Source organism: Peromyscus californicus, unplaced genomic scaffold (genome assembly GCF_007827085.1).
Source record: "Peromyscus californicus insignis strain IS unplaced genomic scaffold, ASM782708v3 Scaffold_1__1_contigs__length_55948999, whole genome shotgun sequence".
NCBI lineage: Eukaryota > Metazoa > Chordata > Mammalia > Rodentia > Cricetidae > Peromyscus > Peromyscus californicus.
This window is the reverse complement of record NW_026294492.1, coordinates 47,448,097-47,465,462: the sequence shown is the minus strand read 5'-3', so window position 1 is coordinate 47,465,462 and position 17,366 is coordinate 47,448,097. Positions and strand designations below refer to the sequence as shown.

The 17,366-nt window shown below is 40.0% G+C and overlaps 1 pseudogene; it reads left to right on the top strand.

Annotated features, from left to right (window-relative positions):
- Nucleotides 1-17,006: 17,006 nt before the first annotated feature.
- Nucleotides 17,007-17,366, top strand: LOC128115210 (40S ribosomal protein S20-like; annotated as a pseudogene).

Sequence of the window (17,366 nt, the reverse complement as noted above, 5' to 3'; positions counted from 1 at the left end):
CAGCAGTTGGGGTTTGGGAGCGAGTCGGGGCTGAAGGCCTTGGGCAAAGATCATTGACTTCCTCTGACTGTTCACAGGCCCCTGCATTGTCCCCCAGCCTAGCACTTGGGCAAAGATCATTGACTTCCTCTGACTGTTCACAGGCCCCTGCATTGTCCCCCAGCCTAGCAGGACTTACTCTCCTGGATAATAGAGAGCTAAGGGCAAGTGTCTGGATGGGATGGAGGCCAGGCTGGAGCTCAGGAGACATTTTAAATTGAGGTACATTTCCATTGCCTTGATCTCCGTTCTAATCTCAAAACTTTACTCATTTTGGGATTCTTCAGTGTTTCTGTGAAAACTAAATTTCTAGGTTTATTAAACCTAAGAAGCCAGGCATTTGTTATTGGGTTTTATTTTTTGTTTGTTTGTTTGTGTTTTGAATAGGAGTCTCACTACACTGCCCTGGGTGCTCTTAGATTCCTACTCCTTTTGTTTGTTTGTTTGTTTGTTTTTGACTGTTAATGCCTCATTTTATTTTATTTTTTTCTATCATTTCCTTTGGGTTTTTTATTTTTCTTTTATCTTTTATTGACAATAGATTTTTTTTCACACAATATATTCTGATTATGGTTTCCCTTCCCCCTACTCCTCTCCATCTTCCCTCCCATCCAGTTCCACAACCTTTCTATCTCTGAATGCAAACGGGCATATAATAATAAAATAAAATAAAGTAAATAAGATGAAACAAAATCAAATCGGAATAGGACAACCAACCAAATAAGAAAAAGAGTCAAAGAAATAGCACAAGAAACACATACAGATACACACACACACACACACACACACACACACACACACACAAGAACACACACGCACATACAGACACACACACACACACACACACACACACACACACACACACACACAGGAATCCCATGAAAACATAAACCCAGAAGCCATTATATTTATGCAAAGGACCTGTAAGGTGAAAAAATGCCCTGAGTTAACATTGTGGAACAAAGAACCTCCAATATTCTGTGGCGTTCCTTTGGTATTGGCCATCTACTGCTGAACCTGGGACTTGCCTTTAAGAGGAGTTTGTTTCCCCAGTGAATCTAAACTCCTAGTTTTCAAGGGACCTCTGTCCTAGCCTTCCGAACAGTTGGAACTATAACTTACAGGACACTGTATTGGGCTAGCCCTAACTGCTATGCATCATTGAGGACAAAGGGCTTAGGGAGATGGGTGGTTGTTTTGAGACTTTTCTGGGGGAGATTCACCCCAGGTAGAGCACCAAAGACAGACCAATAAACCTGCACAAGCCTAGCATAGTGAGCTCATGAGTTTGTTGACACTACTTAAACAGTGTAGACAAAGGGTTCCTTACAGAAGCATAGATGACTCAAAGGTAGCTACATCATAGAAAAACCCTCCTAACTTCAGACAACTTATAGAAGCTGCATCCTGGCACTCCCTGAATGACTTATAAAGTCTGAAGTCTCTCTCTGGCACTCCTTACTACTTATGTAACCTTGTGAGTCTTGTAAGTTTCAGGGATTTCCTGAGATTTGTAAGGTGTTTACTTTCTAAACCTTGTAAGTTTTGTTTTCTTCTTAAGTCTTAAGGCTTTCTCTAGACTCTAATGTTTTGGTTTGAGGGAAATTCCTATACAACAGTAGTACGTGCCATGGGAAACACTCTTCTGTGCTATGTTTATGCCTGGGCTGCTCCCTCTGTGGCTGTAGGGGTCTTAAGACCTTCAGGTCACAGAGTATTGAAAATTATTATGGTCCAGCCTTAATAATCTTCTTCCCAGAGGCCCAGAAGAGAATCTACGAACAGTGCGAATGATTTTTGGGAAGAAGAATCTGAGTACACCCAGCTCTTAGCCCGTAGATTTATTCTTCTCCATCTCCTCTAAGTCTTTTAGGTTTTCATTTATAAACTCAAGCAATAGTAATCCTCCCCGTCAAGCCAGGTCACCAGGCTTGAATTCTTACAGAGTCATAAAGGCAAATAAAAGTTTTCCTCAGGCAGTGACTTTCTTTTACAGGCTTTCTTTTATAACCCCAAAAGGGAGTGGCTAAGGAGGAGGTCAACAGAGAGCTAAGATCAGTTAATATATCAAAAAGGAAATTTATGTGCTCAATCTACATTCCTAGGTAAAATGTTAGGAGTCTATAATATTGTATAAATACCACCAAGGCTGTATAAAAAAGGAGGGTAATTTGTACAAGAAATAAAAATATGCACCTAGCTGTCCCCTAGGTGGTGTCTCCAGAATGGTGTTTACCTTAAGTCAGGAGACTGTTTGCCATTATGGCCTAAGATACTTGAGAAGTATATCAGATAAATACACTGTTAGGGGTTCTTGGAAGTATACATTGCAAACAAGAAAATCATTGCAGGAACTGGCTAATATATATACAGAAGCTAAAATATCACCAAGACTCTTTAAGCCATGGCTTGACCTTTGGAAAAGTCCTTGACCTTTCCAAGTAGTAGCTTTTGTGATAGTAGCTGGATTCCATTACATTTTCCTGTGGCTTGCAACAACACAGTTCAAGTCTTCCAGGTGATAACATATTGGTGGATAATTGGGATTATTGCTAGCTATAATAAGGAAGATAGTTCAGTGGTTAAATATACTGACTGCTGAGGGGGCTCCCACAAGCGTCCAAGCAGGGAATCAAACCGGTGAAGAGATGAGAATGAAAACTCAGTTCACATTGGCTTTGTCAACCTGAATCAGACTTGGGAAGTCTGATGCCAGGCTGTCGCTAAAGTTTTCCTGCCTGGCCCACAGTCAGGACAAATCTCTCTCACCTGCCAGTCCCACAGCCGTCAGACCCAACCAAGTAAACACAGAGACTTATATTGGTTACAAACTGTATGGCCGTGGCAGGTTTCTTGCTAACTCTTCTTACAGCTTAAATTAATCCATTTCCATTAATCTATACCTTGCCACATGGCTCGTGGCTTACCGGCATCTTCACATGCGGCTTGTCATCATGGCGGCTGGCAGTGTCTCTCTGACTCAGCCTTCCACTTCCCAGTTTTTTCTCCTCCTTGTCCTGCCTATACTTCCTGCCTGGCCACTGACCAATCAGTGATTTATTTATTGACCAATCAGCAACACATTTGACATACAGACCATCCCACAGCACCAGGCAGTTCATTATTGGCATATTTAAATACAATACAATTCCAGGCCACAATCATTCCCATTCCAGGTTTCCAGGCAACAATTATTCCAATTCCAGGTGCACAATAAAGCTTAAGGTGTGACTACATAGAAACTCCTTTACAAAGTACATATGACCATGAGGATGGGTTCTATAGCTAAAAGGCCTAGAATTCAGTCTGGTCTCTGATCGATAGATAGCATAAAGGTCAGCAAGCTATAAAATAGATGTGACATCTTCCCTGAGGATGGATTTAAATGGGAGCTAAAGATAACAGTCTAGGGAGGGAGAGTCTGGGATAAATATTCTGGGGAATTTGGATGAGGTCTGCCTGTATAGCAAAAGGTCACCAGGTCATTAACAAAATCCACTCCAACCTTCTGGGTGGGAAAACGGGTATTTTATATCCTCCAATGAGAAGAGACCCCATATGTTTGACGTTCGTGGTTCCCTAGTGGTCTGTGGGCAAAGGACCTTTGTGCCCCCAACAAACTGCTATTGCAGAGTGCCCAGGTTTGGTTTCCTGCACTCACATGACAGCTCATCACTCTCTATAATTCCAGCTTCAAGGGCTCTGACTCTTCTGGAATCTGAAGGCACTACATGCATGTGATGCACATACATATCTCAACCCAGTCTAGACACCAAACAGGATTTCATGTGTGTCAGTGGAATCCAACTGACTCATGGAGAAGTATGTACTAGGCATTGACTAAGTCATTCATCTAGAATAATAATCCTCATTTCCATTTATCTCCTACATAGATAAGTACCACAACATGCTCTTGTCCCTCCACTGAATCAGGTGGGCAATTGCTATTATCTTCACTTTACCAACTAGGGCCTCAATGTCTTAGGTACTTGTGAGTTGACTGACCATGTAGACCTTAACAATGGTTCTTGTGGATGTTAGCCATGAGCTATCAGCCAGTGTACTCAACTCTTCCAGTGGACAATGCCCCTTGCCCTTGATATTCAGTTGTCCTAGTTTCCCTAAGGGACCACCTTACTTCACAGTCCTACCTATGACCCCTTATATTTCCTAACTGAATCTATCATCTCCCCATCCCATGAAATCTTAGACTCTTCATGATGGTACCATCCATTGCTACCATTTTGGGTACCACTCATTTCATATACTTACTTCCTACACCCTAAATCCTTCTCACTTCTTCATCTCATCTGCTGCCAGATAATTCAACTTTGGGGTCAGTTTCTTCCCTCACAGGCTTCTCTCTTAACTGTTGCTGTGTTGTCTTGTTAATACCAAAGATGTGAGGAAAAAGACCATTGACCCAAATCATCATGACCAAATTAATTAAAGCAAGCATTTTTACTCATATACACAGGCTGCCTTCCCCTAAGACAGGGTTCAAGAGATCAGCATTGAACATGGGCAATATAATATTTTTATAGCTCAGGGATAGGGGGTTTCCAAATGGGGGATTTGGCAGGCAAATAGACAGAGTTACAATAATATAACAAGTTAATAATAATGACCTTCTGAAACAAAGACATGATTGCAAGATGGTTATAAGGTAGTCATAACAACAGGTGGTCATAATAACCTTTTGAAACAAAGACATGGCTGCCATTTCCTGGAACATGCAGTAGAGGACCATCTGTAGTTAAGACTATAGATGGAGCATAGCCCAATCTTGGGGAAGCAGAGATTTAATCATAAACAGGAATGAACCTAGTTTGTCTTTACTATAGGATGGCTTTCAAATCAAAGATGGAGGCAGGCTGGTACATTGGTCTTCTTAATACACTATCCTTAATTGAAGAGTTATAGTGCAGGTATTGCGTTTGGGGGAGTTTGTCCTCTAATTAGACTGTCTTGTCTTATCACAGATTAATAACCTCACTTAGGTATTGCAGCTCTCTTGAGGTACTTGCGATTGCCTTTCTTTTGATGGTCTTTTGCTCACACTTCCCTCACTATTCACATCAGCTGGGGATGGGGTGGGGGGGAGAGACAAAGAGCACAAGACATTTCTAAAATATAGACATTTTAGCAGAGTGTTTGGCATATTTTTTTCTAGAACACCTTCAATATCTCAAAGGACAGTAGGCAGATCCTCACTTCAAATCCTCATAGTAACAATGCCATGTCTGGTTTTTGCTTTTCTTTTCCCTTAATGACTCATTGAGTTTTATTACGATTGCTTTTGTGAGCATTTATTTATTAGAGCATGGGTAACTAATCATTGACTATACTACTGGAAGAAATGTTCTTGAATGCTGTGTGTTGCAGCCTTTAGTATAGGAATCCTACTTTTAAATCCCTAATCTGATTATTGTAGTAATGCCTGACTATTGATCTGTGCTTAAGAGCCTGGAGATAACGCAGGGTGTGGCTGAGTAGTAAAGTGTTTGCCAACATAAAGAGAAACACTTCTCAGCCAGGTCTCTGTTTTAACAAAAAGCCCCAAGAGAATGCAGCTGAAGTGATGCCATGGCATCCATGTGCCAGGCAGTTACCATGTTTTGTAAGAACCTGCCATCTCCAGCTCTGCGTGGAAACTTTCCATGTCCATCAGTCATAGCCCCTGGGCTTCTGCCCTGGAGGACACATCAGAAATGAACAAAGTTCAATTGTTTTCACTGGCTTTAAACAACCAAATGGGACATCTTCTTGCAAACTGCCAAACTTCCCTGCCATAACAGTCCCCAGGAAACCAATTCCAAGTTTTGCCAGAGCTCACTGCAGGGGGATTTTCAGTGACACCTGGGGCCTCATTAAAAGTTGACAGGCAATTCCAGTCTCCACTTCATTTGCACAAATTGCAGAGCCTCTGAGGACCAGCCACAGAGATGCAGGCATCTGAGGCTGATGCATACACAGCCCCAGGCTAAGATGGAGAAACCACCCTGGAGCAATGATGGTCCCAGAGTGGTTTTTCTGCATAGTTTCAAGCCTAAACTTGAGTGTCTGTTTAGCAAGCAAGACCTACAGTTAAGTAATGGCGGTGGTCCTCTGTTTCCCCAGGACACAAAAGTCCTAGAGACAAGTTTTGTGCCAGTATTTCACTAGCACATTTTATTGAAAATAGATTTTTTTTCTCGTGTGATATTTCCTGATTGAAGTTTCCCTCTCCTCTCTTCCCAGTTCCTTCCCATGTCCCCTCCCATCCAGATTGATTCCCTTTCTGTCTCTCATTACAAAATTAAACAAGCTTCTAAGGGATTATAGTATGATATGATATGATATGATAAAAAAGTAATGCATCAGAATAGAGCAATACAAACAGAGGGAAAGAGTCCAAGAAAAGGCACAAGAAACAGATACCAACTTAGAGACCCACTCATTTTCATACTCAAGAATTTCATAAAGTCACAAAACTGGAGGCCATAGTACATAAGCAAAGAACCCGTAGGGTAGAAAAAATACATAAAAAATATATAAATTAAAATTTTAAATTAAAAAATTTTTATTTAGTCATCTCTCATACAATACATCCCTGATTGCATCTTCCCTTCCCTCCACTCCTCCCAGTCTCCCTCCACCTCTTCTCCCCCCCAGATCCAACCCCTTCCCCTCAGAAAAGAGCAGAAAACTTCCCAGGAACACCAACCAAACATGGCACATAAGACCAGTCACAAACCCTCACATCAAGGCTGGGCAAGGCAACCCAGTGGGAGGAAAAGGGTCCCAAGAGCAGGCAAAAGAGTCAGAGACACCCCCACTCTGACTGTCAAGAGTCCCCCCAAAACAGCAGACCAACAGCCATAACATATATGCAGAGGACCTCTTGTTGACTCATGCAGGCTCCCCTATTGCCGCTTCAGTCTCTGTGAGCTGCTGTGAGCTTGCTTAGTTGATTCTGTGGGCCATGTTCTCCCAGTGTCTTCAACCACTCTCACCCCCACAATTCCTCTTCCCCCTCTTCCATGGAGTTTCCCAAGCTCCGAGGGGAGGGACCTGATGGAGACCTCCAACCTGGGCCCTCTCTCCGCCTAATGTTTGGCTGCGGGTCTCTCCATCTGTTCCCATCAACTACCAGTGGCTGCCTCTCTGATGACAACTGGACTAGGCACTGATGTATGAATGTAGCAGAACACAACTAGGAATCATTTCATTGGTTTTTTTTTTCTAGTCATGTTTGGTTCTAACCTAGGTCTCTGGGCTATCCAGCCTCCAGTTCCTGGTCTTCCCAGCAGTGTCAGGCATGGGCTCACTCTCGTGGCATAGACCTCCAATTAGACCAGTCATTGGTTGGTCACTCCCTCAAGCCCTGAGCCACCATTGCCCCAGCACATCTTGCAGGCAGTACAGACTGTAGGTTGCAGGTTTTGTGGCTGGGTCAGTGTCTCAGTCCCACCACTAGAAGCCTTGCCTGGTTATAGAAGATGGCCAGTTCAGGCTTCATATCCTCTATTACTAGGAGTTCTGCTAGGGCCACCATTGTAGATTCCAGGGAGTTTCCACTGCACTAGGTTTCCACAGCACCCCCCAAGTGCCCCCCAATTCCAGTCATCTCTCCCTTACTCTCTCACTCCATCCCTCTACCACCACCTGATGCCTCCTATCCCCATCCCTACCTACTCCTTGTCCACCTGCAAAATCTATTCTACTTCTCCTTCCCAGGGAGATCCATGCATCCCCCCTAGAGCCCTCCTGTTACTTAACCTCTCTGGGCTTGTGAATTGTAGCATGGTTATCCTTTATTTAACAGCTAGTATCCACTTGTGAGTCAGTATGTATCATGTTTATTTTTCTGGGGTCTGGATTAGATCACTTAGGATGAGTTTTTCTAGTTCCATCCATTTGCCTGCAAATTTCATAATGTTATTTTTTTTAATGATGAGTAATACTCCATTGTGTAAATTACCATATTTTCTTCATAATTCTTTGGCTGAGGGACATCTAGGTTGTTTCCAATTTCTTGTTATTATTAATAAAACCTTTATGAACATAGATGATCAAGTGTCCTTATGGTAGGATGGAGCATCTGTTGGGTATATGCCCCAGAGTGGTATAGCTGCGTTTTGAGGTAAATTGATTGCCAATTTTCTAGGGAATCACCATATTGATTTTCATAGTGGTTGTACAAGTTTGGACTCCCACCAGCTCCACATCCTTGCCAGCATGAGCTGTCACTTTTTATTGATCTTAGCTATTCTGACAGGTGTAAGATGGAATCTCAAAGTAGTTTTGATTTGCATTTCCTGGTGGCTAAGGATGTTGAACATGTCTTTAAGTGTTTCTCAGCCACTTAAGATTCTTCTATTGAAAATTCTTGTTTTGATCAGTACCCAATTTTATCATTGGATTATTTGGTTCGTTGATGTCTAGTTTTTTGTGTTCTTTATATGTTTTGGATATTAGCCCTTTATCAGATGTGGCATTGAGAACATTTTTTCCCATTCTGTAAGCTTCCATTTTGTCCTATTGACAGTGTCCTTTGCCTGGTTTTATGTTGAGGTGATAAATAAATATGGATCTATAGTCATTCTGATGTATACAGACATTCCTGATTTCAAGCTGTACTACAGGGCTATAATAATAAAAAAAACTGCATGATATTGGCATAAAAAGAGACATGAAGATCAATGGAATCAATCAAAGACCCAGACACAAATCCACACACCTATGGACACCTGATTTCTGATAAAGAAGCCAGAAATACAAAATGGAAAAAAGGAAGCATTTTCAATAAACGATCCTGGTCTAACTGGACGTCTGTATATAGAAGAATGAAAATAGATCCATATTTATCACCCTGAATAAAACTCAAGTCCAAGTGGATCAAAGACCTCAACATAAACCCAGATACACTGAACCTGGTAGAAGAGAAAGTGAGTAATAGCCTTGAATGTATTGCTACCGGAGACAACTTCCTGAGCAGAAAGAACACTGGTAACACAGGCACTAAGATCAACAATTAATAAATGGTACTTCATGAAACCAAAGAGCTTCTGTAAGGCAAAGGACACTGTCAATAGGACAAAATCAAATCTTACAGTATGGACATGACTGTTGCCTGGAAACTTTCCCAAATTCTATTGTGTTTAAATATGCTGACAATAAACTACCAGGCATCAGACTCTCTAGAAGTTTAATCCAGCCTGGCAGAGTAAATTCAGTTGAACTGAGTTTTCATTCTCACTTCTTCTTGGTTGTTTACCTGCCTACCATGAGACCTGCAGGGACCTCCTCACACCTTTAATTTTTTTTAAACATACATTTATTTAAGTTTTTTGTTTATTAAATTTATTTGTGTTTTTTTCATGTCCCAGTTTGCATGTCACAGTATGCATATGTGTGAAAGTCAGAGTACAAGTTGTGGGAGTCTGCTTTCTCCTCACACCTTGTGGACTCTCGGAATCATACTCAGGTCACCAGTCTTGACAAGTTCCCTTTTCTGCTAAACCTTCTTGCTGGCCTCCTCCACCTTTGATTTTTGAGGCAGGGTCTCTCACCCTTGAGCTCATCAGTTCAGTGAGATGGCTGCCAGCCAGCTCCAGAGAGCTACCTTTACCTGCCTACCCACAGCCCTGGTGCTACAAAAGCACCATACACACAGATGTTTTGTTTTTGTTTGCTTGTTTTTAACATGGTTACTCAGTATGGACCTTAGATCCCCATCCTTGCATAATAAGCACTTTACTAACTGATCCGTCACCTGTGATTCCCCTTTCTTTCACTCTCTGTTTCTCCCAACTTCCTTACCCTCCAGTTGTATATACTAAGAACCCAACTTCTCTTTCTATAGCTTTGCTTGTCCTTGGCATTTCACATATGTGGGGCCATAAAGGAATCACAGTCTTTCCCACCTGCTTGTTTCCTGAGCATAATGTCTTCAAGGTTCTCCCATATTGTACTTTGTACCCTTTAGTTGCTAAGTCATATTCTATTGCACTGCCTCTTTATTTATTCACTTTTGAATATTTCAGAATTTGTAATTTTCACTCTTTTGGATTAATGCTGCTATTAGTGGTCATATATACATCTCTTCCTTCTTCTTCAGCTATATCTCTAGAAGTGGAATTATTGTGTCAATGGTACCTCTAACATTTTAGGAATAGCCAGGCTGTTTCCCATAGTGTTTCCACTACTTTACATTCCTTCTAGCACGAGTAGGGATTAAATTTTTCCATAACTTTTCCAATCCTTGTTATTACCTCTTCTCCTTTTTTGAGCCAGGGTCTTGCTGTGTAGTCTAGGCTGTTTTCAAACTCAAGGTATTCTTCTTGACTCAGACTCCCAGGTGCTATGAATACAGGCATGCCTCATGATGTCCAGATCTTTCTTTTTGATTATAGCCATTTTTTTGTGGCTATATAACAGTACCTCCTTGTAGTTTTGATTTGTATTTCCCTAATGAATTTACCATGTCCCTTAGAGAAATATCCACTGAGATGTTTTATCCATTTTAATTGGCTCACATTTTTGCTCTTGAAATACAAGAATGCTTCTACTTCTGACTTTCAAGTCTCTTATCAGATATGTGATATTCAAATGTTGTTTCACATTCCATGTGTTGTCTTTTTATGTTTTGAGGGTGCCTTATTGCCAATTTTTATGGTGATATTTTATTTGTACTGAAATGTGATTTTAATTGTATGTTAATAAATAAAGTTGCCTGGGGGTCAGAGCTAATAGCAAGCCATAGCAGAGCTGCGCATTGGTGGTGCACACCTTTAATCCCAGCATTTGGTAGGCAGAACTAGGTAGATCTCTGTGTGTTCAAGGATACAGCCAGCATTGGAGACACACGCTCCAATGTGTGTCTGGAGGTCTGTACAGACAGGCAATGATGAGGCAGTCACATGGTTGGTTTTACAACCAATGAGAAGGCAGAGCAGAAAGTCTATATAAAGACAAACAGACAGGAAGTAGGTCTCTTTTGGAGAGGTCTCTTGGCTGAAGAGGATAGCTGCAGCAGGTGGGTAAGGCTCTTAGCTCTGATCTCTTGGCTTTCTTCTTTGCATTGGTTCTGTGTTTCTTATTTAATAAGATGGTTGGTTACATCTACAATTTTTTATTTTTTTCTGGGGATATATTTCAACTAGTAGAGTGCTTGTCTAACATGCGCAGAGCCCTGGATTCAATTCGCAATACCACATAAACTGAGTGTCGCCATGCAAACCTGTAATCCCTGCACTTGGTAGGTAGAGGAAGGAGATTAGCTGTTCAAGGTTATCCTTGGATACATAATGAGTTTGAGGTCAGCCTGGGCTATAGGTCACCATGTCTCAAAAAAAAAAAAAAAAAAAAAAAAGATTGGACAATCAGATGACTCCTCTGTTAAAGGTACTTGCTGCACCTGAGTTGGATACCCAGAACCCATGTAAAGGTGGAAGGAGAGATCCAACTCCTCAAAGCTGTCCTCTGAGCTCCACATGTACACCATGACATGATTGATCACAGACTCATCATTGGATACACATATATAGGTACTGCACACACATGTAAGTAAAAATAAAATAAATCAGGGCTTTAGATATGTCTCAGTGGTTAAGATAACTGGCTGTTCTTCTAGAAGACCAAGGTTCAATTCCAAGCACCCACATGTCAGCTCATAACTGTCTGTTAACTCCAGTTCCAGGGGACCTGACACCCTTACACATACTTATGTGCAAGCAAAACACCAATGACATAAAATAAAAATAAATAAATTATAAATAATAGATAAATAAAAAAGTAAAATAAATCTTTAAAAAATTAAACTATAGAAAGAAAAATTGAAAATAATTCAATTTTCTGATGAGTGAATGAATTGACAGTTCTCAAAAAAAGGCATACAAATGGGCAGCAGGCACATGAGAAAATGGTCAACAATGCTAATAATCAGAGATGTATTAATTGTCCTGATTTGATCATATGCAAAGTATACACATACTGAAATACCACACAGCATCCCAGAAATATGTGTAATTATCTGTTGATAAAAAATACAAAGCCAAAAAAAAAAAAGAAAAAAAAATACAAAGCCAGGTGGTGGTGGTGCATACCTTTAATCCCAGCACTCAGGAGGCAGAGGCAGGTGGATCTCTGTGAGTTCGAGGCCAGCCTGGGGTACAGAGTGAGTTCCAGGAAAGGTGCCAAAGCTACACAGAAAAACCCTGTCTCAAAAAACAAAAACAAACAAACAAAAAACAAAAATAAAATTACAAAACAGAGAAATCTTAAACTTCAAATAATAATCAAAATGTGCACAGGCTAGAAGTGTCACTTAGGGACAGGACACTATCCTAATATGTGGAATGTGATGGTCAGTACTGCAAGAAAAATATGTATTTCACAGTAAAAAATTATTTAATGGCTTAATTGATGAAAGAATAAAATCATAAATATGTAAATGACTAACATACTGAAGTGAGAGACCATGATCAAGAATGATGCCTTTCTTTAAAACTGTTGCCTTTCCTGATTTATTTGCATCAGCATAGAGTTTAGGGGCTCCAGAAATTGGGGTACTTTTACTATATGAGTTAAAATCAAATTAGTTTTTTTTTATACACTGAAATCTCTTGCTTTTTGGGTAATTGTTACTTATCTCTACCCAAAAATTACTGCAAGCTCTTTGTCAATGTTCATTTTCTGCCCATAGTGAAACAATTTCAGCATTCGTAAAAGATACTACAATTTCTGCTGAGTGTATTCCTGTTAATTGGCGAAGTCTTAATTTTCCTTTTAGAATAAACTCACATATATCTTTAATTTTTTACTCTGTTTGTGTGGTAAAAATAACCACTCTAAGATAATATCTTCCTTCTGCATTAAAATCCCTATAGGGGAATGCATAGAGGCTAAAATAACCATAATGCAATCAAGCTCCAAATCCAAATGATCCACATGTGCATCCTGTAATTTCTTTTCCACCAAAGTCAATTCTCTTTCAGCTTCAGCTGATAATTAATTCTCTTGGACTATTTACATCCTTGTCACTCTCTAAGGTTTGAAACAAATTACTCAGTTCTTGAGTTGTTACTCCAATAGTGGGCTGTAGACAGCTAATGACTCCCAACAATTTTTGAAAGCCATTGAGAGTCTGTAATTGATCCCTCCTGATTTGTACCTTTTGGAGGTGAATTTTTTGTAAACCTATTTTATATCCTAAGTAATTAATAGAATCTCCTCTTTGTATTTTTTCAGAAGCAATTTATAATCCCCAGCAAAGCAAAATTTTCTTAGCTTCTTCAAGTTTTTTTTTCTGAAGTATCTACATTTGAATCAGCTAATAAGATATTGTCCGGGGGCTGGAGAGATGGCTCAGAGGTTAAGAGCACTGGTTGCTCTTCCAGAGGTCCTGAGTTCAATTCCCAGCAACCACATGGTGGCTCACAACCATCTGTAATGAGATCTGGTGCCCTCTTCTGGCGTGCAGGCATACATGCAGGCAGAACATTGTATACATGATAAATAAATAAATAAATATTAAAAAAAAAAAAGATATTGTCCATATAATGGAAAACTATAGATTGAGGAAATTGCTTATGTATCATTTCCAATGGCTATCATACAAAATATTGGCACAGGATGGGGCTGTTCAACGTTCCTTGTGGGAGAATTTTCCATTGATATCTCTTAACAGACTGATAATTATTATAAGTAGGCACTGTGAAGGCAAATTTTTCTCTATCTTGTTATTGGAATGATATAGTAAAAAAATCAGTCCTTTAAATCAATCACTATAATAGACTACCCCTTAGGTAATAAAGAAGGCAAGGGAATTCCAGGGTGTAAAGAGTCCATTGGCTGAATTAACTTATTTATGGTTCTTAGATCTGTTAACATTATCCATTTTCTAGATTTCTTTTTAATAACAAATACAGGAGAATTCTAAGGACTGGTTGATTCTTCAATATGTTGAGCATTTAACTGCTTCTATACCAGCTGTTCTAAGGCCTGCAATTTTTCTGATGTCAAAGGCCATTGTTCTACCCAAACAGGTTTGTCAGTCAACCATTTTAAAAGTAGGGCTGTTGATATATTTGAAATACCAACAGCTTTTGTGCCCTGCTTATGTACAGCTTGAATGGTCTGTTATTGTCCTTGATAGTATCTTTTGATATTTCTCTCAGAAGCATTCCTTATTTTATAGTTTATTTCTGAGATTGGGGGGAATGTTAATCTGTGTTTTCCATTGCTGCAATAAATCACAGCCCCAAAAATTCATTGTTATGTTAGCCACATATGGTTTCAATTTTCCTATCTGTCCTTCTGGCCCTATGCATTCAACCCATCTTGTACTTTGTTTTACTTTAGACAAACTACCAATCTCTAAAAGCTGAACATTTGCTGCCTGAAAAGACCAACCTGGATGCCATGATTTTGGTGCAATTTTTGTTACATCTGCACCTATGTCTACCAAACCTTCAAGTTCTATGCAACTTATTTGTATTTTTAACTTTGGTCTTTGATCATTTATAGAAGTTTGCCAAAATATTTGCTTAATGGTTTCTCCTGAAATTTTTGTTTTATTTTCTAAAGCTGCTCTGGCATCCAGACCATATGGTTTTTTAACAACAGGTGTTATATCATGTAATTATTTTGTGGAGGGTTTTCCCCAATGCTGGCAGGGAATGATTGAACTGTATTTGCCCCACAGGGTGTTTCCCAATGGCAAATGGTTACCTTGCCTGTCCCCTGTTGATCTACATTTATTAGTTCAATGCTGGCCTTTGCCACACCTTCTCTATATTATTTCTATAATAAACATTGTTTCTAGGAGCAGTTTGCCTACACTTACTTTTCAGATGATCTTGTCTACCACAATTAAAACACCTAGCATTTTGATTTATTTTCAAATTTTTAGAAAGCGGTGCTCCTATCCAATTATCATCATTAAAAGTATGGGAGCCAATGTCAACTGTATTTCTGATTCATTCTTCTATGGGTGTTGATCTTACCTTTAAAGGCATAATCACCCTTTTGTATTCTGTATTAGCATTTTCAAAAGTCAAAGATTCAATTAATATTTGTCTAGGGCATGGATCAGATATCATTCTCTTCACAGCTGATATTAATTGTAAAAAAAAAAAACACAAAAAAACAAACAAAAAAACAGACAAACAAACAAACCAAAAATCAGTGAAAGCTTCTTTGGGGCTTTGTATAATTTTAGTAAATGATTCAGTTCTCTTTCATGATTCTTCAACCCTTTCCCAGCATACTGTGATCCTCTTCAAGAATTTTGTCTTGGAAAATCGCATGACCCTAGCCCTTCCTCATTGTTCTAGGGCCCTGGCTTCCTCTCTCCACCAAGTTCTCTATCACAATTGAGGACTGGCTTCTAATACCACTGAATCTAAATCCTTCCAGTCTTGTGGAATAATTCTATTTCTAGTTGCCCGTGAATTTAACATCTGTCTTACAAAAGGTGAATGCATACCATATGAAACAACTACTTCCTTAAATCTCTTTAAGTCTAACATATCTATAGGATTCCAATTAACTTCTGCATAGCCTTGGGGATGCCCATTATCTGGTGATTGTTGTTGAACAGCAACTGAATGTATTAAAGTTGGTGTTCTAATAACCTTAGGCTACTCCTCTCCAGTTTCAAAATGCAATGGTATGGCAAATTCTCCTCCAAATTCCTCTGCCTGTGTCTGAGCATTTTTTTTCATTAGTATATCTTTCTAAGACCTGTATCCTATTAATCCACTTGTCACATTTAGCACAAAAAACCACCAAGGCTATTATTGATAAGATATTAATTACCATACTGGTACTATGTATTATCAATATTTTATCAGTGTTAGTTAAATCATAAATCTTTCCATATTCTGATTCTAATTTCAAGCCTTTTAAGGTAGAAGTATACAGGGTCCTAGCACCCTGCATTGTTATATTTCCCATTCTTAATGTAGAAAAAAATATTTCTTTTCAATTTGATTTAATTCTCTCCTACTATTCTAAAGGATTTTCCAAGTCTCTGGCCAATTCTCTTGACTTCTCTGGGCAATCAATAGCTGACTGCTAGTGTAGAGCTGTCCAGACAGCAGATGCAGCAGGTCCAGGGGCTGAGAACCCCAGATGGCAGTGCGGCAGTGCCAGCTGGTCTGACCCCTCCTTCTGAGTGGTTCTACCACCTGTTGGAGTGGCAACTGTCTTTCTTTAAAACTATTGCTGCCTTTTAAGTAGTGGCTGTCCTAATCAACCACAACTCTGTCTGCCACCAGGAGCGGTTGGGCTGCAAGCCCCACAGCCTGAGGGGATTCCCTCAGGCTCCCTCAGGCACTGAGTCTTTCAAAACTACAAAGGGAACTTATCTAAATCTTCTTCCCTCTAAAGAACTCAAGATTCAAAGGTTGAGGGGGAATTCTGCTCCTCATGGAGGCTGAGTATCAAGTAGCTCCCCTCCCCTCCTTTCTTGAGTCTCCCAAAAAGCCATTTGTCCTCCCAGCCCCCACTTAAAAGCCCTTTTCCATCTGGTTCCTCCCTACCACTTCTTGTCAGCTAGTTGCTGATTCAGCCTCCTGACTGCAGGTTAATTTTATTTAATCAAACAAATGTAATACATCTTTGCATCTTTAAACAAATGCTCCAGAGCATAAACAAAAGTAACACACCTTAAAACAATATTCTACCACACAAGAATCAACATAAGAGTTGAGGATGTATCTCACATAGAGATGGGTTTCCTAGTATGCACAGGACCCAGTGCCAGAAAGAAAGTGTGAGGGAGGGAGAGACAGACAGACAAATAGAGGGAGAGAGAGGGAAAAAAATTTTAAAAAATCAGGCAGCAAAATGGATTTCCAAGCTTTCTGAGGCATGGTGGTGGTGCATGCATTGGAGCTTTGTTTGGTTTGCTCCCATCCTAACTCACTGCTCTTCACTCCTGCTGAGGAACAAGCCAGTCAGGAAGTACTGCTGCAGCCATGGTTTTTAAAGATACTGGAAAGACACCCGTGGAGCTTGACATGGCGATTCACCAAATTTGAATCATGTTCACCAGCCACAATGTGAAGTTGCTGGAGAAGGTGTGTGCTGACTTGATCAGAGGTGCAGTAGAAAAGAACCTGAAAGTGAAAGGACCTGTGCACATACACATCCAAACATTGAGAATCACTACAAGAAAAACACCTTGAGGTGAAAGCTCCAAGATGTGGGAACATTTCCAAATGAGAATCCACAAGTGGCTCATTGACTTACACAGTCCTTCCAAGATTGTTAAACAGAGTACTTCCATCAATATTGAGCCAGGAATGGAGGTTGAAGTCACCATTGCAGATGCCTAA